Raw genomic sequence first — 24,218 nt, 5'->3', positions numbered from 1 at the left:
ACTCCCTTTTTGGGTCCCTAGCCTTTTCCAGCTGGGAAGGACTGATGAGAAACTCTTCTCCAGTATTCCCCCATCCAAGAATTTACCCTCCAAGCAAAAGCAACTTGAGACACCAAAAGCAGTATAAGAGGTATATCACCCAGGGCAAAGGCTTACCTGCTTTAAGTCTGGCTGTGGAACACCTGGGAGAAGGAGAAGTTCTGTCTCCTGGAAAGTAAGGGGGCATTCAAACTCCAGTAAACAAGGGGACTCCTTAGCAACTAGTAAGCACAAGCCCAGGACAAGACACACACCCCAAAAAAAAAAACCAGGGAGGGCCCTGCACTTTGCATTTACCTTGGGTGGACCTTCCTGATAGGAGGGCTGACACTCAGGAAAATCTCTATCATATCACCAGCTAGTTACAAACTCAAGAAATAGACTTCACAGGAATAAATCTCAAAGTTGACATTTTAAAATATTAAAATGTACGGTGTGCAATAAAAGATTACAAGACAAACAAAGAAACAGGAAATGATGGCCCATTCAAAGGAAGAGGATAAAAATCCAGAAAATATCAACAAAGACCAGCGTGTGGACATACCAGACAGAAATACTTCAAAAAGATCTTTAAAATATGCAAGGAGAAGAAAGAAAATACAGAGAAAGAACCAAAGGAAATCAGAAAAACAAAGAATGAACAATATGAGAATCTTAATAAAGAGAAATTTTAAAAATGAACCAAACAGAACTACTGGAGTTGAAGAATGCAATAACTGAAATGAAAAATTCCCAGGAGGTTTTCAAAAACAGATTGGAGCTGGAGCTGGCAATTGAAATGAGTCAGGCTGAGGAGCAGAAAGAAAAAAGAATTATAAAAAGTGAAAATAGCCTAAGAGACCTCAGGACACCGTCAAGTGCACCAATATACACATTATTGGAGTCCTAGAAGGAGAATAAAGAGAGAAAGGGGCAGAAGGAATATTTAAAGAAATGACAGAGAACTTCCCAAACTTAGTGAAAGATGTGACTATGCAAATCTAAGAAGCCCAGAGGACCCCGAACAGGATAAACTTGAAGAAAAATACACCCCATCACATTTTGATCAAACTATCAAAGGAAAAGGCAAAGGATAGACTTCTGAAAGCTACAATAGAAAAACAATGTGTTATATCCCAATTAGATTAAATGTTGATTTATTATCAGAAACCATGGAGGTAAGAAGGCAATAGGTTGAAATACTTAAAGTGCTGAAAGGAAACAACTGCCAACCAAGAATTTTATATCCAGTGAGTCTTTCTTTCAAAAATGAGGGAGAGATCCTGACATTCTCAGAGAAACAAAAGCTGAGGGGGTTCATCACCACTAGACCTACCTTACAAGCAATGCTAAAGGGAGTTCTTCAGACCGAAAGGAAAGGACACTAGACAGTGGTTCAAAGTGGCATAAAGAAATAAAGACCTCCAGTAGAGTAACCATTTGGGTAATTACAATGCCAATATTATTGTATTGTATTTTTTGGTATGTAACTCCACTTGATACTTCCTACAGGTGCTAAAATGCAAATGCATAAAAAATAAGGATAAATTTATGGTCTCAGACATTCAATGTACAAAGATATAATTGGTAACAAGTACAAAAAATAAGATGTGGGGACAGAGGGGTATAGGAAAGTGTATGTGTTTGCTATTGAAGTCAAGTTGGTATCAAACCAAATGTGATTGTTATATATTTAGGTTTTAAAATATTAACCCCATGATAGCCACAAGGAAAATATATGAAAAACATATCCAGATAGGAATGAAAAGGCATTCAAAAGGCTACAAAACAAAAAAAAACAAATAAATATAAAAGTAGCATTGAAGGGCAAAAAAAGGTACAAGACTTACAAAGACTAAATAGCAAAATGGCAGAAGAAAGTCCTGAATTATCAGTAGTCACTTTAAATGTAAATGGATTAAACTCTCTAGTCAAAAGGTAGAGCTGCAGAATGGATAAAAAAGCATGACCCAACTGTATGCTCTCTGCCAGAGACTTATCTTAAATCCTAACACCTAAGTAGATTGAAAGTGAAAGGATGTAAAAATGTATACCATGCAATTAGTAACCAAAAAAGAGCTGGGGTAAAATCAGTAAGGAAACAGAAAACTTGAATAATATGATAAATGAACTAGACCTAATAGAAATATGTAGAACATTGTACCCCCAAACAGCAGGATATACATTCTTCTCAAGTTCACATGGATCATTCTCCAGGATAGACCACATGTTGGGTCACAAAACAATTCTCAATAAATTTAGAAAGATTGAAATCATACAAAGCATCTTCTCTGACCATAATGGAATGAAGCTGGAAATCACTAACAGACAGAGAAATGGAAGATCCACAAACACATAGAAGTTAAATAGCACTCTCTTAAATAGCGGGTCAAAGAAGAAATTACCAGGGAGATTAGTAAATATCGTGAAAGGAACAAAAATGAGAACACAACATATCAAAACATAAGGGATACGGCGAAGGCAGGATGGAGAGGGAAATGTATAGCCCTAAATGCTTACATTAAAAAAGAAGAAAGAGCTAAAATCAAAGACCTAGCTGCACACCTGGAGGAAATAGAAAAAGAACAGCAAACTAACCCCAAAGCAAGCAGAGGAAAGAAATAACAAAGATTAGAGCAGAAATAAATGAAATTGAGAATAAAAAAAAATAGAGAGAATTAACAAAGCCAACAAGGCCAACTTCACCCAAATATCTAAGCCAGATTAAGATACTACAAGAAAAGAAAATTACAGACAAATTAGGAATATAGATGCAAAAATCCTCAACAAAATACTTGCAAATCAAATCTAACAGCACATCAAAAGAATTATATGCATGATCAAATGGGTTTTAGCCAAAGTATGCAAGTGTGGTTCAACGTAAGAAAATCAGTTAATGTAATACATTCATAACAAAACAAAGGGAAAAATACATATGATAATCTCAATTGATGCAGAAAAGTGATTTGACAAAATCCAGCATCCTTTCTTGATAAAAACACAGAGAAAAATAGTAATAGAAAGATTTCCTCAACATAATAAAGGGCATGTTTGAAAAGCCCACAGCTAACATCATACTATGTAAAAGTGTGTGTATATATGTATGTATGTTTATATATGTATAAGTACTTATAAATATATATAAGTATTTAAGTATAGAATTACCATATGGCCCAACAATCCCACTACTAGATATACACCAAAACGAAAATTGAAAGCAAGGACTTGAACAGACATTTGCACAGTAATTTTCATAGCAGTATTATTCACAATTGCCAAAAGTTTGAAACAACTCAAGTTACCATCAACCAATGAATGCATCAACAAAATGTGGTATATACATACAATGGAATATTATTCAACTCTAAAAAAAGAATGAAGTCCTAATGCATGTGACAACATGGACGAACCTTGCAAACATTATGCTGAGTGAAATAAACCAGACACTAAAGGACAAATATTGTATGATCTCACTGTCATGAACTAATTATAATAAGCAAATTCATAGAGTTAGAATCAGAAAACAGGTTACCAGGGGATAGAACAGGGTAGGGATGGGTAGCTGGTGCTTAATTTGTACAGAATTTCTATTTCGGGTGATTGTAATGGTTTGGAAATGGATGGTGGTGAAAGTAGCATATTATTGTGAGCGTAATTAACAGTGCTGAATTATGTATGTGAATGTGGTTGAAAGGGGAAGTTTTGGGTCATGTATGTTGCTAGAATGAAAGTTAGAAGATAAAACATGGGACTGTATAGCACAGTGAACCCTATTGTGGATGGCCTAGGTTTAATAGTAAAAGTATAATAATATTCTTTCACGAATTATAACAAATCTATGACACTAATGCAAGGTGTTAATAATAGGGTGGTATATGGGAAAAATAAACCTAATGTAAACTATGAACTATAAGTTAATAGTACTATTTTAATATTCTTTCATCAATTATAACAAAGGTACCACACTAATGCGAAGTGTCAAAATAGAGGGGTATCCTGAGTACCTCTTTGTTGCTCAGATGTGGCCCTCTCTCTCTAACTGAGCCATCTAGACAGGTGAACTCGCTGCCCTCCCCCCTACATGGGACCCGACTCCCAGGGGTGTAAATCTCCTTGGCAACGCAGAGTATGACTCCCGGGGATGAATGTGGACCCGGCATCGTGGGACTGAGAGTATCTTCTTGACCAAAAGGGGGATGCAAAATGAGACGAAATAGTTTCAGTGGCTGAGAGATTCCAAATGGAGTCGAGAGGTCACTCTGGTGGACATTCTTATGCACTATATAGATAACACCTCTTAGGCTTTAATGTATTGGAATAGCTAGAAGTAAATACCTGAAACTATCAAACTCCAACCCAGCAGTCTGGACTCCTGAAGACAATTATATAATAATGTAGATTACAAGGGATGACAGTGTGATTGTGAAGACCCTGTGGATCACACCCCCTTTATCTAGTGTATGGATGAGTGGAGGAATGGGGATAAAAACTAAAGGACAAATGGGGTGGGATGGGGGGATGATTTGGGTGTTCTTTTTTCACTTTTATTTTTTATTCTTGTTCTGGTTCTTTCTAATGTAAGGAAAATGTTCAGAGATAGATTGTGGTGATGAATGCATAACTATGTTATCATACTGTGGACAGTGGATTGTATATCATGGATGATTGTATGGTGTGTGAATGTATTTCAATAAAACTGAATTTAATAAAAAAAAAAGTAAAAAAAAATAGAGGGGTATATGAGAACACTGTATTTTTTACATGACTTCTGTAAACCTACAACTTCTTTAATTCCAAAAATAATAATTAAAAGAAACATTATGCTAAGTGAAAGAAACCAGATACAAAGTACTGCATATTGTATGATTCCATTTATATAAAATGTAAATATAAATAAATCTATAGAGACAGAAATAGATTAGTGGTTATGTAGGGATGGAGAAGGCTAGAGGGATTGAGACAGTGACTACTAAGGGGCATGGGGTTTTTCTTTCTGGAATAATGAAAATGTTCTAAAATTGATTGTGGTGACAAATGCACAATTCTGAATATACTAAAAGCCATTGTATCCTTTGGACGGATTGTACACTATGTGAATATATATCAATAAAACTCCTTTAAAAAAAAAAAAAGAAAAAGATTTCAAATCAGAGGCCTAACCTAAAAACTGGAAGAACTAGAAAATGGAGAGGAAACTAAAAGCAAAGCAAGCAGCAAGAAGGAAATAACAAAGATTAAGTGGAGATAAATAGTGAATTAAAAAAACAGAATCAAAGATCAAAAAATTGACCCCTGAGGGGTCTGTCTTCTCTAGGAGGAAAGGGGTGGGGCCCTTTCCATTCAGAACCAGACCCCAGAGCCTGGGGGAACAAGGCCACACCTCCTCACACCAGTCAAGAATTATAGGCTAACAGGCATCACCTGCTGGGCACAAAAGCACAGTGACCCGAGGCATCAAAGGGTGGAGCAATTTTCTAAGACACACCCATAGGGAAACCAGATACTGAATATTTCTTCCCTCTGGGACCTGAGCCTGTTCTGGTCTGGGAAAACCTGATTTGGATAACCAAGGAAACCATGCCTAGACAACAGAAAATTAAAACCTACACTAAGAAAAACAAAGTTATGGCCCAGTCAAAGGAACAAACGTACACTTCAACTGAGATACAGGAATTTAAACAACTAATGCTAAATCAATTCAAAAAGTTTAGAGAAGATATTGCAAAAGAGATAGAGGCTGTAAAGGAAGCACTGGACATGTATACGGCAGAAATCAAAAGTTCAAAAAACCTACTAGCAGAATCTATGGAAATGAAAGGCACAACACAAGAGATGAAAGACACAATGGAAACATACAACAGCAGATCTCAAGAGGCAGAAGAAAACACTCAGGAACTGGAGAACAAAACACCTGAAAGCCTACATGCAAAGGAGCAGATGGAGAAAAGAATGAAAAAATATGAGCAACGTCTCCAGGAACACAAGGATGAAACAAAGTACAATAATGTACGTATCATTGGTGTCCCAGAAGGAGAAGAGAAGGGAAAGGGGGCAGAAGCAATAATAGAGGAAATAATTAATGAAAATTTCCCATCTCTTATGAAAGACATAAAATTACAGATCCAAGAAGCGCAGCGTACTCCAAACAGAAGAGATATGAATAGGCCTACGCCAAGACACTTAATAATCAGATTATCAAATGTCAAAGACAAAGAGAGAATCCTGAAAGCAGCAAGAGAAAAGCAATCCATTACATACAAAGGAAGCTTAATAAGACTATGTGCGGATCTCTCAGCAGAAACCATGGAGGCAAGAAGGAAGTGGTGTGATGTATTTAAGATACTGAAAGAGAAAAACCACCAACCAAGAATCCTGTATCCAGCAAAGCTGTCCTTCAAATATGAGGGAGAGCTCAAAATATTTTCTGACAGACAGACAATGAGAGACTTTGTGAACAAGACACCTGCCCTACAGGAAATACTAAAGGGAGCACTACAGGGTGATAGAAGACAGGAGTGTGTGGTTTGGAACACAATTTTGGGAGATGGTAGCACAACAATGTAAGTACACTGAACAAAGGTAACTATGAATATGGTTGAGAGAGGAAGATGGGGAGCATGTGAGACACCACAAGAAAGGAGGAAAGATAACGACTGGGACTGTGTAACTTGGTGAAATCTAGAGTATTCAACAATTGTGATAAAATGTACAAATATGTTCTTTTACGAGGGAGAGCAAGCAAATGTCAACCTTGCAAGGTGTTAAAAATGGGGAGGCATTGGGGGAGGGATGCAATCAGCATAAACTAGAGACTGTAACTAATAGAATCATTGTATTATGCTTCCTTTAATGTAACAAAGGTGATATACCAAGGTGAATGCAGATAAGAGAGGGGGATAGGGGAGGCATGTTAGACACTTGACATTGGTGGTATTGTCTGATTCTTTATTCTACTTTGATTTAAGGTTATTTTTCCTTTTGCTGCTTCCTAGCTGTCATTTTTTTGTTTCCTCTTTCTTTTGCCTCTCTACCTTCTTTGACTCTCCCTCCTGCCTTGTGGAAGAAATGTAGATGCTCTTGCTTAGTATGAGCAGAATGTTCAATTAGGATGAACTTAAATGTTTGGAAATGAACAGGTGTGTTGGTAGCAAGATGTGAGAATAACTAACAGCGTCGAATGGTGTGTGAATGAGGTGGAAAGTGGAAGCTCAGAGTCATTTATGTCACCAGAAGGAAAGTTGGAGGTCAAAAGATGGAAATGTATAAAACTGAATCCTATGGTGGGCAATGTCCATGATCAACTGTACAAATACTAGAAATCACTTCATGAACCAGAACAAATGTATGACAATACAATTAGAAGTTAATAATAGAGAGGCATATAGGGAAGAACTATATACCTATTACAACCTATATACTACAGTTAGTAGTATTTCAACATTTTTTCATAAACAGTAACAAACATACTATATCAATACTAGGAGTCAACAATTGAGGGGGGTTGGTTAGGGATAGGGGAGGTTTAGAGTTTCCTTTTCTTTTTTTCTTTTTTCATCTTTCACTTTATTTCTTGTCTGGAGTAATGAAAAGTTTCTAAAAATTGAACAAAAATTAAGTGTGATGGATGCACAGCTGTATGAGGGTACCCAGGGGCAAGTGATTGTACACTTTGGAACTTTGGATAATTGTATGATATCTGAACAATCTCAATAAAAATGAAAAAACAAAAAAAAACAAAGCAAACAAACAAAAAAAAAAACAGGTTGATGAAGAAACCTTGAGGGCATTATATTGAGTGAAAGAAGTGAAATGTCAGACACAAAAGGGCAAATATTGTATAAAATATAGGTTCCCAGTATATGAAGGAGGCTAAAGAATGGGGAGTGGTTGCTTATTATGAGCAGAATGTTTAACTAGGTTGAACTTCAGTGTTTGGAGATGGAAAGAGGTGACAGTAGCATGTTATTGTAAGAATAACTAACAGTGCTGAATGGTGTGTGAATGTGGTGGAATGGGGAAGCTTACAGTCACATATGTCACCAGAAGGGAAGTTGGAGGTTAAAATATGGAAATGTATAAAACAGTGAATCTTGTAGTGGGCAATGCCCATGATTAACTGTACAAATATTAGAAATCTCTTTCATGAACTAGAACAAATGTATGAAACTATAAAATTAATAATAGAGGGGTATATAGGGAAAAAATATACCTATTGCAAACTACATACTACAGTTAGTATCTTAACATTCTTTCATCAACAGTAACAAATGTACTTTACCAATATTACCAGTCAATAATGGGGGGGGGGGTAGGGGTATGGGAAAATTTGAGTTTTCTTTTTTATTTTTATTTGTTTTCTGGAGTAATGAAAATGTTCTAAAAATTGAAAAAAATAATTGTGATGAATGCACAACTATGTAATGGTACCATGAACAACTGATTGTACACTTTGGATGATTGTATGGTATTTGAACAATCTCAATAAAATTGAATTAAAAAAAAAAAATTGACAAACCTTTAGACTGACAAAGAAAGTAAGAGAGAGGACACAAATAACTAAAATAAAAAAATGGAAAGGGGGACATTACTCCTGACCCTGCTGAAATTAAAAGGACCATAAGAGAACACTAATACTAGGGATTAATAATTAGCAGCTGATAAGAGCTTTGGGATGTTATATGTTATGATAATTGTTTAAAGTTGAGAGTGATGATGATTGTACAACCAAGTGAAAATAATGTAAGAAACTGACTGTTTATCTTGGGATAGAATATATATAAAGTAAAATTAGGAACCCATTACTCAATAAATCAGGCCCTTGACTTGAGGCTTGCTCTTATGAAATGTAGGGCTGTAAATGAGAGGCTGAGCCTTCCTATAATTATGCCTAAGAGGCACCTGCTGGGAACTTCTTTGGTTGTTCAGATATGGCCTTTCTCTCTCTAAGCCAACTCGGCAAATAAATTCATTAACCCCCACCCCCACACACACGCTGGACATGACTCCCAGGAATGAGCCTGGCCCTGGTAGTCAGGGATTGAAAATGCCTACTTGACCAAAAGGGGGAAAAAGAAAGGTAACAAGCTGAGGTTACATTGGCTGAGTGATCCCAAATAGAGTCGAGAGGCTATCCTAGAGGTTTCTCTTATGCAAGCTCCAGCTAGACATTCCAAATGGACATAGTATGCCATGCCCTTACCAAAAGTAGTTCCCAAATACCTAGGTCCCTATCTGAGATTCTATAAAAGATTCACTCACAAGTTTTATCTCTCATAAACTTAAACCCCCAGAGTGTTCCTATGCCAGACAAGTCCTAAAACCCAGAGGCAACAGTCTCTTTAAGAACACCAATCAGATGCAGCCCCTTCCCCATACTGTTGACACCTCCTTTCAATATGAACAGGTTAGGCTGGTCACTGCCTAGACACCCTTGAAGATGGAGAAAGAGATTAAGTGAGAGGAAGGGGTAGCAATAAACAAGATAAGATTGAACAAAGGTCTATGAATACTGAAACTTTACATAAATAAATATATATATATATATATATATATATGTATATATGTATTTCGATGCTGGGATGGTGGAATAGCAGGAAGGGGGTAAATGACATGGTGGAACTGTAACCTATAACATTCTTTGAAATTTGCTCTATAGCTACTAGATGAATCATGCTTTGAAAGTCTTGACCTTTCTGTATATGCCCTGTATTTCATAATAGGGAAAGAACTGAAACTGTGGAACTGTAATCCATAACAGTTTTTGAAATTACCTATTTAACTGCTGGTTGAGTTGTACATCAAAAGTTAACACTTTTCTGTATGTATGTTATATTTTACAGTAATGGAAATAGCTGAAATTATGGAACTGTGACCCATGACATTTTTGAAATTTGCTATTTGTTAAATTGTACTTTGAAAGTTATCACTGTTATGTATATATGTTAAAGTTCACAATAAAAAATGCATTAAAAAAGAAAAAAAGGACTATAACAGAATACTAGGAACAACTGTATGCTAACAAATTAGATAATCTAGATGAAATGGATAAATTCCTAGAAACACACAAATTGTCTACACTGATTCAAGAAGGAATAGAAGATCTAAACAAACCAATAACAAAGAAAAACCCAGAGTCAGATGCCTTCCCAGGGAAATTTTACTAAACATTCCAAGAAGAATTAATTTCAATCCTCGAGAAAAGGATGCCCACTGTCACCACTGCTATTTAACATTGTGCTAGAAGTGCTAGCCAGAGCAATCCAGCAAGACAAAAAAGTAAAAGGCATCCAAATTGGAAAGGAAGAAGTAAAACTGTCATTATTTGCAGATGATATGATCTTATATTTGGAAAACCCTGAGAAATTGACAACACAGCTACTTGAGCTAATAAACAAATTTAGCAAAGTAGCAGAATACAAGATAAATGCACATAAGTCAGTAATGTTCCTATACACTAGGAATGACCGAACCGAAGAGACACTCGAGAAAAAGATGCCATTCTCAACAGTAACTAAAAAAATCAAGTACCTAGGAATAAAATTAACCAAGGATGTAAAAGACTATACATAGAAAATTACATAATTTTACTATAAGAAATGGAAGGGGGCCTAAAAAGATGGAAAAATATTCTGTGTTCATGGATAGGAAGGCTAAATGTTGCTAAGATGTCAATTCTACCCAAACTGATCTAAGATTCAATGCAATTCCAATCAAAATTCCAACAACCTTCCTTGCAGAAATGGAAAAGCCAATCATCAGATTTATATGGAAGGGTAAGAGGCCCCATACACCAAAGCCATCTTGAAGAACTAAGTAGGAGGACTCACACTTCCTGATCTTAAAACCTATTACAAAGCCACAGTAATCAAAATAGCATGGTAACTGGCCCAAGGACAGACATATAGACTAATGGAATCAAATTGAGAACTCAGGAATCAATGCTCACATTTATGGCAAACTGATTTTTAAAAGGGGAAAGACCACTCAATTGGGAAAGAATAGTCTCTTCAAAAAATGGTGCTGAGAAAACCAGTTCTCCATTCCAAAAGAATGGAGATGGACCACTACCTTGCACCACATACAAAAATCAACTAAAAATGGATCGAAGACCTAAATATAAGAATCAGAAGTATAAAACTCCTAGAAGAAAATGTAGGAAAGCATCTTCAGGGTCTTGTGTTAGGCAATGGTTTCTTAGACTTTACACCTAAAGCACAAGCACCAAAAGAAAAAAAATAGATAAATGGGACCTCATCAAAATTAAAAAATTTTGTTCCTTAAAGGACTTTATCATGAAAGTAAAATGACAACCTGCAAAATGGGAGAAAATATTTGGAAAGCACGTAACCAGTAATGGTTTAATATCCAGAATACATAAAGAAATCCTTCAACTCAACAACAAAAAGACAGCAACACTATTAAAAAGCGGGCAAAACTCGCCCCTACGTGGGATCAGACACCCAGGGGAGTGAATCTCCCTGGCAACGTGGAATATGACTCCCGGGGAGGAATGTAGACCCGGCATCGTGGGACGGAGAACATCTTCTTGACCAAAAGGGGGATGTGAAAGGAAATGAAATAAGCTTCAGTGGCAGAGAGATTCCAAAACAAGCCGAGAGGTCACTCTGGTGGGCACTCTTACGCACACTTTAGACAACCCTTTTTAGGTTCTAAAGAATTGGGGTAGCTGGTGGTGGATACCTGAAACTATCAAACTACAACCCAGAACCCATGAATCTCGAAGACAGTTGTATAAAAATGTAGCTTATGAGGGGTGACAATGGGATTGGGAAAGCCATAAGGACCACACTCCACTTTGTCTAGTTTATGGATGGATGAGTAGAAAAATAGGGGAAGGAAACAAACAGACAAAAGTACCCAGTGTTCTTTTTTACTTCAATTGCTCTTTCTCACTCTAATTATTATTCTTGTTATTTTTGTGTGTGTGCTAATGAAGGTGTCAGGGATTGATTTAGGTGATGAATGTACAACTATGTAATGGTACTGTAAACAATCGAAAGTACGATTTGTTTTGTATGACTGCGTGGTATGTGAATATATCTCAATAAAATGATGATAAAAAAAAAAAAGCGGGCAAAAGACTTGAGTAGACAACTCTCCAAAGAAAATACACAAATGGAAAAAAAAAAAAAAAAAAAGAAAAAAGAAAAAATCACATAAAAAGATGCTTGACATCATCAGCCATTAGGGAAATGCAAATCAAAACCACAAGATGCCATTTCACATTCACTAGTGTGGCTACTATTTAAAAAAAAAAAAACAGAAAATTAGAAGTGTTGGAGAGGATATGGAGAAATAGGAACACTTATTCATTGTTGGTGGGAAAGTAAAATGGTGTAGCTACTGTGGAAGACAGTTTGGCAGTTCCTCTGAAAGTTAAGTATAGAATTACCATATGATCCAGCAATCCCACTACTGGGTATATTCCCAAAAGAATCTAAAGGAGAGACCTGAACAGATACTTGGACACTAATGTTCATCGCGGTATTATTCACAGTTGCCAAAAGATGGAAGCAACCCAAGAGTCCATCAACCAATGAATGGATGAACTAAATGGGGTACACACACACAATGGAATATTATTCAGCCATGAAAAGGAATGAAATTCTGATATATGTGACAATATTGATGAACCTTGAAGACATCATGCTGAGTGAAATAAGCCAGATGCAAAAGAACAAATATTGCATGATCTCTCTGATATGAAATAACCAGAATAAGTAAACTCATAGAGCTAGACTCTAGAATATAGGTTACCAGGGGATGGATGGGTGTAGGGAATAGGGAGTTAAAACTTAAAATGTACAAAGTTTTTATTTGAAACAATGGAAGTGTTTTGGTAATGATGGTGGGGATGGTAGCACAACATTGTGAATATAATTAACAGCTCTGGAATACATATCCGAATGTGATTAAAAGGGGAAATGTTGACTTGTATATGTGGTACTAGAATGAAAATTTTTAAAAATCCATCAAATCGCACAACACAAACAGTGAACCCTAAGTTAAACCATGGACAATTAAAAAAAGGTGCTTTCATCAATTGTAACAAATGTATCACACCAATGCAAGATCATAATAATAGGGTGGAATATGGGAATCTTGTATTTTATACATAATTGTTCTAAAAATCCACAGTTCGTCTAAGGAAAAAAAAAGAAATCACTGAAGGTTTCCTTTAAGCAGACTTTCATCACAAATTTAAAATTAATTAAAGTCATAAAAATCACATTTTACGCACTCTAGATATAGGTAAACTTCACATAAGAAAAAATATACCTGCATTTTTCACATTTTTTGGGCCAAAAACCATATTCAGTCATTAATATTAAAGGAACATCAGGTTCTCTAAAATGTATATCAAAACCTGCCTAATTCATTTCTGGAAGAAGTTTTCCATAGTTCTTTCTTTGATTTTTTTAGGGCAGTGCAGTATTTCACCCTTTAGGGAATAGAGAGGTTTTTAGATTTTACTACCCCCACCCCTTGGCAAAAAGAAAAGCTTGATATGGTGGGGTGAATATTGGCTCCCTCAAAGATGCCCACATCCTAATCCCTAGAACCTGTGAATATGTTGCCTTACATGGCTAAAGGGACTTTGCAGATGTGATTAAGTTAAGGATCTCAAGATGGGGAGAGTCTCCTGGATTATCCGGGTGGGCCCAATATACACACAGCAGTCCTTATAAGAGGGAGCCAGAAGGGTGAGGGTCAGACAGAGTAATGTGGAAGCAGAGGTAGAGAATATATGTGACAACAGAAGCAGAGATCAGAGTGATGTGGGGCCACAAGCCAAGGAATGCCTGTGGCCTCTAGAAGCTGGAAAAGCCAAGGAAATGGGTTCTCCCCTGTAGCCTCCAGAGGGAACACAGCCCTGCTGACATCTTTATTTTGGATGACTAAGACTAATTTTGGACTTCTGACCTCCAGAACTGTAAGATAATAAATTTGTGGTCTTCCAAAGCTTGTTGTTACTAAGCTTGTAGTAACTTGTTACAGCAGCGTTAAGACACTAATACCCTCGATAAATATTTCTAAGGGAAAAGAGACCTATGAAATCAGATGAGTAAATTGTTAAAATTCCCAATATTTCAGGGATTACTTGCATATACTGTCTAAAACAAAAACAAAACAGAACAACAACAAACAAACAGAAACCTGGAGGCTCTGGGGTACCCTAATAATTGACATGTCTACTGTCATTTTTGTCTTATTTGTTGTTATGGATAATACCGTGATTGCTATGTACAAGTCCACTCCAGGAGAATTTTGTGCATGTGTGGCCTTAGAAATTCATGGGCATTGGCATTTGTTTTGCTTTTCATATCTATTCAGATCTGTTCAGAGTTCAAGTAATGAGCAAAAACTTTACACATTGTAGTGTAGAGAACATGATAGAAACACCATGTCAATATTTGCTCCCCATTGTACCCTAGCACTTTGTGGGTGCTCAGTAAATATCCGTTTACTCAGTGAGCAGTGTAAGCTATAGCTAGGAACACTGGGTTCATGTTCTAGCCCCTGTCTGTTGGCTATGTAAGGGTAGAACACTTCACTTCTCTTATTTTGGTTCTAGTTCTCAACTTGATCTATTTAAAGTCATTTTGAATTTCTGATTACTGTGAATGACAGTATTTTGATCACTCTTAATTTCTTCTTGCAGACAGTGATGAGTGTAAAAGATAGTGTCAAAAATTCTCTGCAATTTTCATCTGTGATCCTCCACTCAAGTACCAATACAAAGGCCATCTAATTTGAGTCTTCTAAACGCCTTCCAAGATTCTTCTTCGCAGGGCTTGGAACACCAACCGTGATGGGGTTCTTGGCTTCTGAAATCACAGTAATCTATAACAAACACTTACGTGCACTAAGAGCCTAGAAAATATAAAGCCAGAAGTGTACAGCCAGTGGTGGCGGTGGTGGCGGCCGTGGCGCAATGGGGCTGCATGCAGGAGGAGCGCTATGCAGGGTCAGGGTGGGCCAGGAAGCACCCGAGGGGCCTGGGAGGAGCATTGACACACAGGGTGGCAGATCCATTCAGGTTGCATGGCCACAGTGCACAGCGTGCCATTGTGCATGCTCATTGGGTCACTGCCATAGGTGCTGGGTCCAGCCAAGGCACAGAGCCTCGTGGACACAATCCGGGAGGACACCGGCAGCGTGCCCCCTATATGACGTCCTCTGGATCAAAGGGGCCCAGGGTGGTGACTACTTCTACTCCTTCGGGGGCTGCCATTCCTATGCAGCCTACAAGCAGCTCCAGTGAGAGACCATCCCTGCCAAGCTCGTGCAGTCCACCCTGTCAGACCCGAGGATGTACCTGGGCGCATCCACCCCTGACTTACGGTAACAGCTTCTTTGGCACCTCACATGAAAATCCAGGAGCCCAGAAGACTCACTTGGCCTCCAGCCAGCCAGGGCACCAGAAGGTGTGGCAGGGGTGCATTCTCTTTGCCTCTGGGGGAGGTCTGACTTCACTAGCTGCAAATCCTTGGACTCACTTCTGAACAGGGAAGCCCAGTTCCCACCTCTATGAAAATGGGGGTCAATGCCTTGCATTGAAGGGATTACTGGAGAATTAAATGAGAAGGGAGATGGGGTTTGGAGAGCCCCATGCTACTGACTCCACATTCCCCAGGAAAAGGATCCTTCCTCATTTTCATCTTTATAAACCATATTTTATGGAATATGTTCAGCTGCGAGTACAGGAGAGCCTAGGTTATAGTTGCTTAAAAAGGGAGGTTTGTTTTTTCATATAACATGAAATCTGGAGGCAGACAGCTATTGGCATTGGTTCAGCAACTCAACTAAGTCAAAGCTAATGTCTCTGATCCTTTTGGCCTTTCCTTCATCGTTTGTTACTTCATGGTCACAAGATGGCTGCTACACTTCCAGGTATCAAGCCTGCATTCAAGGAAGGAAGGAGTGGGGGAAGAGGAAGGACCACTTCTATCAAAACATAAAACCTTTCCCAGAGAGCAGGTTTCTTTCTCTCCACACTGCGTACTTCTGGTCTTCTTGGCCCAAACCAAGTACCATTGCCTCCCCTTGCTGTAAAGATAGCTTAAGACAGCAAGGAACAGGTGTCCATATCCTGAGTCCTGGCCTCTCACCTTACTCCTCAGACAGCATGAGCTTCACCACCCGCTCCACCACCTTCTCCACCAACTACCAATCCCTGGGCTCGGTCCAGTTGCCCAGCCACCAGGTCCAGCCGGCCAGCAGTGCGGCCAGCGTCTATGAGGGCACTGGGGGCTCAGGCTCCCGGATGTCCGTGTCCGGCTCCTCTAGCTCCTGGGGCGGCTGGGGTCTGGGAGCCTGGCCTGCGGGGTGGCCGGGGGTCTGGTGGGAATGGGGGGCATCCAGGCGAGAAGGAGACCATGCAAGCCCTGAATGACTGCCTAGCCTCCTGCCTGGACAGAGTGCGGAGCCTGGAAACTGCGAATCGGAGACTGGAGGGCAAAATTCGGGAACACCTGGAGAAGAAGGGACCCCAGATCAGGGACTGGAGCCACTACTTCAAGATCATCAAGGAACTGAGGGCTCAGATCTTTGAAATTTCTGTGGACAATGTCCCCATTGTTCTGCAGATTGACAATGCCCGGCTGGCTGCTGATGACTTCAGAGTCAAGTACAAGACTGAGCTGGCCATGTGCCGGTCTGTGAAGGCAACATCCATGGGCTCCACAAGGTCACTGATGACACCAACATCACTCGGCTGCAGCTGGAGATGGAGATCAAGGCTCTCAAGGAGGAGCTGCTCTTCATGAAGAAGAACCATGAGGAGGAAGTAAAGGGCCTACAAGCCCAGATTGCCAGCTCTGGGCTGACCGTGGAGATGGATGCCCCCAAGTCTCAGGACCTCAGCAAGATCATGCAGACATCCGAGCCCAGTATGATGAGTTGGCTCGGAAGAACCAAGAGATGCTGGACAAGTACTGGTCTCAGCAGATTGAAGAGAGCACCACAGTGGTCACCTCTCAGTCTGCTGAGATAGGAGCTACTGAGATGACACTCACGGAGCTGAGATATACTGTCCATTCCTTGGAAATCGACCTGGACTCCAAGAGAAGCCTGAAAGCCAGCCTGGAGAGCAGCCTGTGGGAGGTGGAAGCCCGCTATGCTCTGCAGATGGAACAGCTCAACAGGGTCCTGCTGCACCTCGAGTTGGAGCTGGCACAGACCCGGGCAGAGGGGCAGTGCCAGGCCCAGGAGTACGAGGCCTTGCTGAACATCAGAGTCAAGCTGGAGACAAAGATTGCCACCTATTGCCGCCTGCTAGAAGACAGAGAGGACTTCAATCTCAGCGACGCCCTGGGCAGCAAAAACTCCATGCAAACCATGCACAAGACCACTGCCCGCAGGATCGTGGACGGCAAAGTGGTATCTGAGACCAACAACACCAAAGTTCTGAGGCACTGAGGCAGCAGAAGCAGGGTTCCCTTTGGGGAACCAGTGACCAATAAAAACTTCTGCATCTTCCTTGGCTCTTTTCAAAGAAAAAAAGACAGCAAGGAACAAAATTGCCATGATTAGTAGACCAATCATGTTTCATAGTCTGGGACTGTCACTTGCTGCCTCCTGAAATAAAATTGGGATCCTGTTACCAAGAGAGAAATAAGGAATCAAGTATTAGCAAGCCTTTGCTGTATAACAAACTATCCCAAAACCTACCAGTTATTTGCCCAAAATTCTGCAGGTTGGCAGTCTGGGCTGACCTTATCTGGGCGGTTCTGCTGGTATCATCTGGGGTCATTCAGGAGCTGCAGTCAGCTGTCAGCTCAGCTGGGCTGGATGGCCTAGGATAGCCTTACTCACTTGTCTTGAAATTGGCAGGCTATTGGCTGGGGTGACTTGGTTCTCCTCTCCAGCAGGATAACTCAGCTCATTCACTTAATAGCCTCAAGTTTCCAAGAGAGAATAGAAGCTGCAAGGCTTCTTGAGTTCTAGACCCAGAACTGGTACAGCATTACTTTTGCTAAGTGCTTTTGACAGAGCAAATTCCCAAGGCTGGTCTAGATTCAAGGGGTGGTGAAATAGACTACACCCTCTTGAAGGGAGGAGCCACTAAGAGTTTATGGCTGTTTTTAATCTGTCACAAATGATTTGGGGTAGGCAAATAACAGTGTTTCCCCCTCCCTCATTCCTTTTCTCCCCCACCCCAACCCCACTCCCACCCCCTTTCTCTCTCTTCTCTTGCACGGGACCTCACTCTGCCCTTCTGAAGCACTAAGACAGTGTCCTGGCCCTCAAGATTTGGGGGAAGAAGTGATGGGGCAGGGGCCAGATCTCCCTAAAGGCCATGCCCTCTGCAGGTGGGGCATCTTTCATTGTCCAGCTGCAGTGGTGGGACATTCCAGAGAGGCTTCTGAAAACCAGGAGTCATGGGCATTAGGAGCTAGAGGAAGAGTCCAGAGTGAGACAGGCTCTCCCTCTCACTGTCCTGCTAAGAGAACTCAGTTGCTTGTGTTTTTCAGCCCCCAGGTGAAATGACAACAGCTTTCCTACCCATTGTCTATCCAGGGGAAGAGGACTGAGGTGACCAATAGAATTTGAAAGAGTTGCAGTCGTAAATGCAATGTGGTATCCTGAATTGCATCTTGGAACCAAAAAAAAAAAAAAGGACATTAGGGAGAAAACTGGAAATCTGAAAAAGGTCTAGATTTTAGTGAATAGCAAAGTACCAGCGTCAGTCTCTTGGTTTTAACAGATGTACCATAGTTGTGGAACATGTTGGCATTGCAGTTGGCTGAGTGAAGAGAATAACAGGAGCTCTCTGCAATACCTTTGCAACTTTTTCTATAAACTTAAAAATTTTTGAACTCAAAAGTTTATTTAACAAAAGGAGGGAGGCATGCAAAAAAAAAAAAAAAAAGTGTAGTGTATGAGGGGAGGAGGTGGCGCCCTGGCCGCTGCTCTTCTGTTTGTATTAGCTCAGCTGATGCTGTATAGCCGGAGTAGTCGTCAATACTGGGAAGAGGTAAGGCCATGAATTATGGCATTTTTAAAATGAAGCATTCAGGAATGAAGCAAGAGAAAGTCATAACATAGAAAATAAATATTTTTAAATTATGTCTATTAATTTCACTATAAATGTATATATTTACCTCCTTAGTAATGCAGGAAGTCTTTGTGGGAAGCAGAAAAGCAAGCAACTGCATTTCTTGTGTTCACCTAAACATTACTGGACAATAAGCCACATCACTCTACAAAGAGATTTTCATACAAACAAAGTAAGATGTTAATGGGCCAAAAGTAAAGCACATTCTTGAATTAAGCACTGTCCATGGATTACATACTGGGATTTTGAAATTTAGCACTTCTGCTTCTAAGGGACTTACAAAAATGTGCATTTGTATGTCCCATAATAAAAGTACTTTGCACTCTGTTTCAAAAACTGTTTTTGGCAAACAGAATGAAATGTTTTCACATTTGCTCAATTTAAGCCAAGTTATAGAACATTAAGAAAAGTATCAGAGAGTGGCTGGTTAAAACAGAAAAACATTAAACAAGCCACCATAACTCTGAAAAAATATAGGAACAAATAAACAGAAAAGACTTTTTTTCCACAAGAGAAAAGCCACGTCATAGATAAAGACAAAGATTTAGGTAAACAAAGCTTTTTTTGTTTACATGAGTAGTATAACTACAAAATTTGAAGAGTCATTCAATTTTTTATCAAACCGTATTAATTTGTACTTCAAATGTGAGGGAAAAAATGGCTCAAAAAAAGGAAAGTAAACATTTCCAGGATAAATCAGAACTTGAAGGTATAAAGGTTAAAGAAGATGGGAAATTCAGTTCTCCGGTTGCTGGCGTCCTGACTGACAAGAGGCCAGGCTCAGAATCTTCTTTAGGTACTGTCAAGGGGCCTGCAGCTCACAGACACCTCAAGTTCTTCCAGTTTCTACTAAACAAAGTATTGCTGACTTTCTTTCTCATCACACTGAAAGTATACAAGCTTTGGTAGGTGGTTACATTGGTGGACTTGTTCCCAAATTAAAGTATAATTCAAAAACTCGATCAGGAGAACAGGCTCTTAAAGCTGAGGTTGCTGTCAGCAAAGAAAAAATTGCAGAAGAGAAAATGCATTTGTCTCTTCAGCAAGAAAAGATTATTGCAAGGATGAGTATTGACAACAGAACCTGCATTAGCTCAAACATTAAGAACAGCTCGTCCAAAGCTCTGCATTAATAGCGTCGAAGAACTGACTTTTCATCTTGTAGAATTCCCTGAAGGAAAAGGAGTGGCTGTCAAGAAAAGGTTTATTCATATCTGTTATGACTGAGACAAACTAAAGATGAAACTCTTCAGGCCACAGTTAGAGAAATTTTGGCTTTAATTGGCTAACTGGATCCAGTAAAAGGAAGAGGAATCTGAAGTCTCACAATTGATGGTGGAGGAACAAGGGTGTGGTTGCTCTTCAAACACTGCAAAAATTAGTTGAACTTCCTCAGAAGCCAATTCATCAGCTCTTTGATTACATGTGTGGTGTAAGCACAGGTGTCATATTAACTTTCGTGTTGGGATTGTTTCATATGCCCTTGAATGAATGTGAGGAACTTTATCAAAAATTAGGATCAGATGTTGTTCTAGTTTGCTAATGCTGCTGGAATGCAAAACACCAGAAATGGATTGGCTTTTATAAAAGGGGGGTTATTTGGTTACAGTTACAGTCTTAAGGCCATCAAATGTCCAAGGTAACACATCAACAATCGGGTACCTTCACTGGAGGATGGCCAATGGCATCCGGAAAACCTCTGTTAGCTGGGAAGGCACATGCTGGTGTTTGCTCCAGAGTTCTGGTTTCAAAATGGCTTTCTCCCAGGACGTTCCTCTCTAGGCTTCAGCTTCTCTCCAAAATGTCACTCTCAGTTGCTCTTGGGGTGTTTTTCCTCTCTTAGCTTCTCCAGAGCAAAAGTCTGCTTTCAAAGGCCATCTCCAAATTGTCTCTGTAAACTGCAGTTCCTCTCTCAGCTCCTGTGCATTCTTTAAAGTGTCCGTCTTGGCTGTAGCAAGCTCACTCCTTCTGTCTGAGCTTATATAGTGCTCCAGTAATCAAGGCCCACACTGAATGGGCGGGGCCACACCACCACAGAAACTATCCAGAGTCATTACCCATAGTTGAGTAGGGCATATCTCCATGGAAACACACAAAGAATTACAATCTAATTAACACTGATATGTCTGCCCATACAAGATTACATCAAAGATAATGGCATTTGGGGGGACATAATACATTCAAAATGGCACAGATGTGTTTTCACAAAATGTCATTGTTGCAACAGTCAAAATGAGTTGGAGCCATGCATTTTATGACAGTCAAATGTGGGAAAAGATTCTTTAGGTTAAAATGGGATCTGCACTAATTATTTAAACAGCAAGAAAGTAGTGTCAGGAGGTAATAGACTATCAAGCATTATATAGACTTCCTCTATTATTTAAACAGCAAGAAATCCCACATATCCTAAGATAGCTGCAATAAGTAACTTAGTGAACAGAGGGATAATGCTGAAAGCATTTGTGTTCAGAAGTGTGGTTATTTTCCTGGAATCAACTCTCACTATTGGGAGGCGGTCCGTATAAAATGTAGCAGGCCCTTAGACCCTCATCTGCTGCTCCAGGCTACTTTGCAGAGTATGCACTGGGAAGTGATCTTCATCAAGATGGAGGTTTACTTCTGAATAATGCTTCAGCATTAGCAATGCACAAATGTAAATGTCTTTGGCCAAATATCCCATTGGAGTGCATGGTATCCCTGGGCACTGAATGTTAGGAGAATGATGTGAGAAGCACCATGACATACACAAGCCTGAAAGCCAAACAAGCCTAATGTTATCAACAGTGTTACAGATACAGAGGAAGTCCATATACTTGATAGTCTATTACCTCCTGACACTACTTTAGATTCAGTCCTGTCAAGTGTGAAAATATACCTCCAGATGAAAGTCAAAATGAAAAGCTGGATTGGCTACAGTTGGAAGGATTGAAATACATAGAGAGAAATGAAGAAAAAAAAAATAAAATTGGCAGAAATATTAAGTCAGAAAAAAACAACTCGGCAGAAAATTAATGACTGGATAAAATTAAAATCTGATGTATGAAGGCCTTCCATTCTTTTCAAAATTGTGACAAGTGTATGCCTGTATTCTTTTTTTTTTTCAGATTTAAACAATGGGAATTTATTACCTTATGGTTTTTTTAAACACATTTTTATTGAGATATATTCACACACTATATAATCCATCCAAAGTATGCTATCAATTTTAGAACACTTTCATTACTCCAAAATAAAGAAAAAAATAAAAATAATAAAGAACACGCAAAACATCAAATACCCCTTATCCCCCCTATTATTTATGTATTTTTTGTCTCTATTTTATTACTCATCTGCCCATACACTGGATAAAGGGCGTGTCAGTCACAAGGTTTTCACAATTACACAGTTCCATGATGAAAGCTATATAGCTATACAATCATCATCTAGAATCAAGTCTACTGGATTACAGTTTAACAGATTCAGGTATTTCCCTTTAGCTATTCTAATATACCAGAAACTAAAAAGGAATATCTATATAATGCATAAGAATAACCTCCAGAATGTCCTCTTGACTCTATTTGTAAAGTCTCTTAGCCACTGAAACTTTGTTTCATTTCTCTTCCCCCTTTTGGTCAGGAAGGCTTTCTCAATCCCTTGATGCCAGGTCCAGGCTCATCCCTGGGAGTCATGTCCCATGTTGCCAGGGAGATTTACACCCCTGGGAGTCATGTCCCACATGGGGGGGAGGGTAGTGAGTTTATTTGCAGGTTGTATGCCTGTATTCTTATAAATGAAGGTCTGTCCAAAAGATCCACCAAATTCAGTAAGGAATTATAGAGTTCAATACTTATGAATTGTGGGGAATCCTGGAAAAGACAGTGCTTGGACCACCATGCACTATATAGAATATATATTTGGTTACAGAATTCTTATGGGAATTGGTTTTTATGATGTTAATAATTACCTGAGCTAATTTAGGGATTTTACTATTGTAAGCTAGTTGGTTTTAGCAGATATTGATGTTATATTGTTAGAATGTTTGAAAATTTATTAATATACATGCCAAACAAAAAACTGAAAATGATCACATTATACTTTGTATTTTTGCTTTGGTCACCATAATCATGTTCAATTTATTTGATCATTGATTTTCTTTCATGTGGAAAAACTAATTTCTTCTAAATTTACTTTACTTAGGTTTTCACTAGCTACATTCTGCAGTCCACATAATGACTTTTACTGTAAGATCATCTAAATTAATAGATGCAAAAAAAATGGAATTTTCTCTATCAAAATACTTCTACATTTCAATTCTGAAAGAGCCAGATACAGTTTCCTATTCAAAATTTGCTTATTATAATATTGTTTGGTTCAAAAAGGTAGGCGGTGTTCCTATCAACCACTTTTTTCCCCTGAAGCTTCAAGATAATAAGGCATGTTGACTTTCCTAGATCTAGCTCTAGCCTGTCGTTCCTTGTTATAAAGTTAATTATTTGAATTTACTGAAAAAATATTCCTGTTATTAACAAAAATAAACTATTGGAATAATAATAATAATAAAAGTGTACACAGCATTGTCAAGTGTGTGCATAATCATAGCGAATTAAATAGAGACTCATCGTTATGCTAAGCTCTTTAAACTCATGATGGCATTGCAGGCTCCCACATACCCCATATAGGGGGAGCAGTGTTGTTGTCCTCCTTTATAAATGGGATAAACTAAGGCTGCAGAAGCTAAGTTATTTGTCACAAGACCATACAACTCTTCAGAGACAGGGCCAGGACTCACCTGGCAGGCCTGCTCCAGAGCCCCTGCCATATTAAGTTGGGCAATGACAATTGGTTCCACAGTTGCCATTCTAGTGGATTAGGAACGAAGAAACTTTATTTATGGAAATTATGTTTACATGCTAATATACAAAATTCCTACCACTGCCTAAAATATGTGTGTCAGCAGTTGGGTTTTCAGACTACCCCTAATGCTACTTTTCTAACTATATTTAGCCCATAAACAACCTCAGAAAGTTTACATCACTTTAAAATGAAAAGTGACTGCATTCACATATTTCATGTAGGATTTATTAGTTATAAAGCTAGTTCCATGTACATACAGAAAAGAAGTAATTGTTTACATAACACT

At 39.0% G+C, this 24,218-nt stretch overlaps 1 protein-coding gene and 3 pseudogenes across 3 annotated transcripts in view; all 4 read left to right on the top strand.

Moving 5' to 3' along the window:
* RSPH3 (radial spoke head 3) overlaps nucleotides 1-24,218 on the top strand; it is an 89,879-nt gene that overhangs the window by 54,470 nt on the left and 11,191 nt on the right. Inside the window, exon 9 of one of the 3 annotated variants that reach the window (XM_037820728.1) lies at nucleotides 23,276-23,339. The exons of the other annotated variants lie outside the window; for them this stretch is intronic. The gene's annotated coding sequence lies outside the window, so the exon portion shown is untranslated. Of the gene's footprint in view, nucleotides 1-23,275; nucleotides 23,340-24,218 lie in introns of those variants that run through there. 3 annotated transcript variants of the gene reach the window in all.
* LOC119522024 lies at nucleotides 14,975-15,623 on the top strand (annotated as a pseudogene).
* On the top strand, nucleotides 16,169-17,464 carry LOC119511076 (annotated as a pseudogene).
* LOC119521970 lies at nucleotides 19,110-22,170 on the top strand (annotated as a pseudogene).

Source organism: Choloepus didactylus, chromosome 2, assembly GCF_015220235.1.
Source record: "Choloepus didactylus isolate mChoDid1 chromosome 2, mChoDid1.pri, whole genome shotgun sequence".
In the NCBI taxonomy this organism is placed as follows: Eukaryota; Metazoa; Chordata; class Mammalia; order Pilosa; family Megalonychidae; genus Choloepus; species Choloepus didactylus.
The sequence above is the reverse complement of the archived record's forward strand: the minus strand, read 5'-3'. Positions and strand labels throughout refer to the sequence as shown.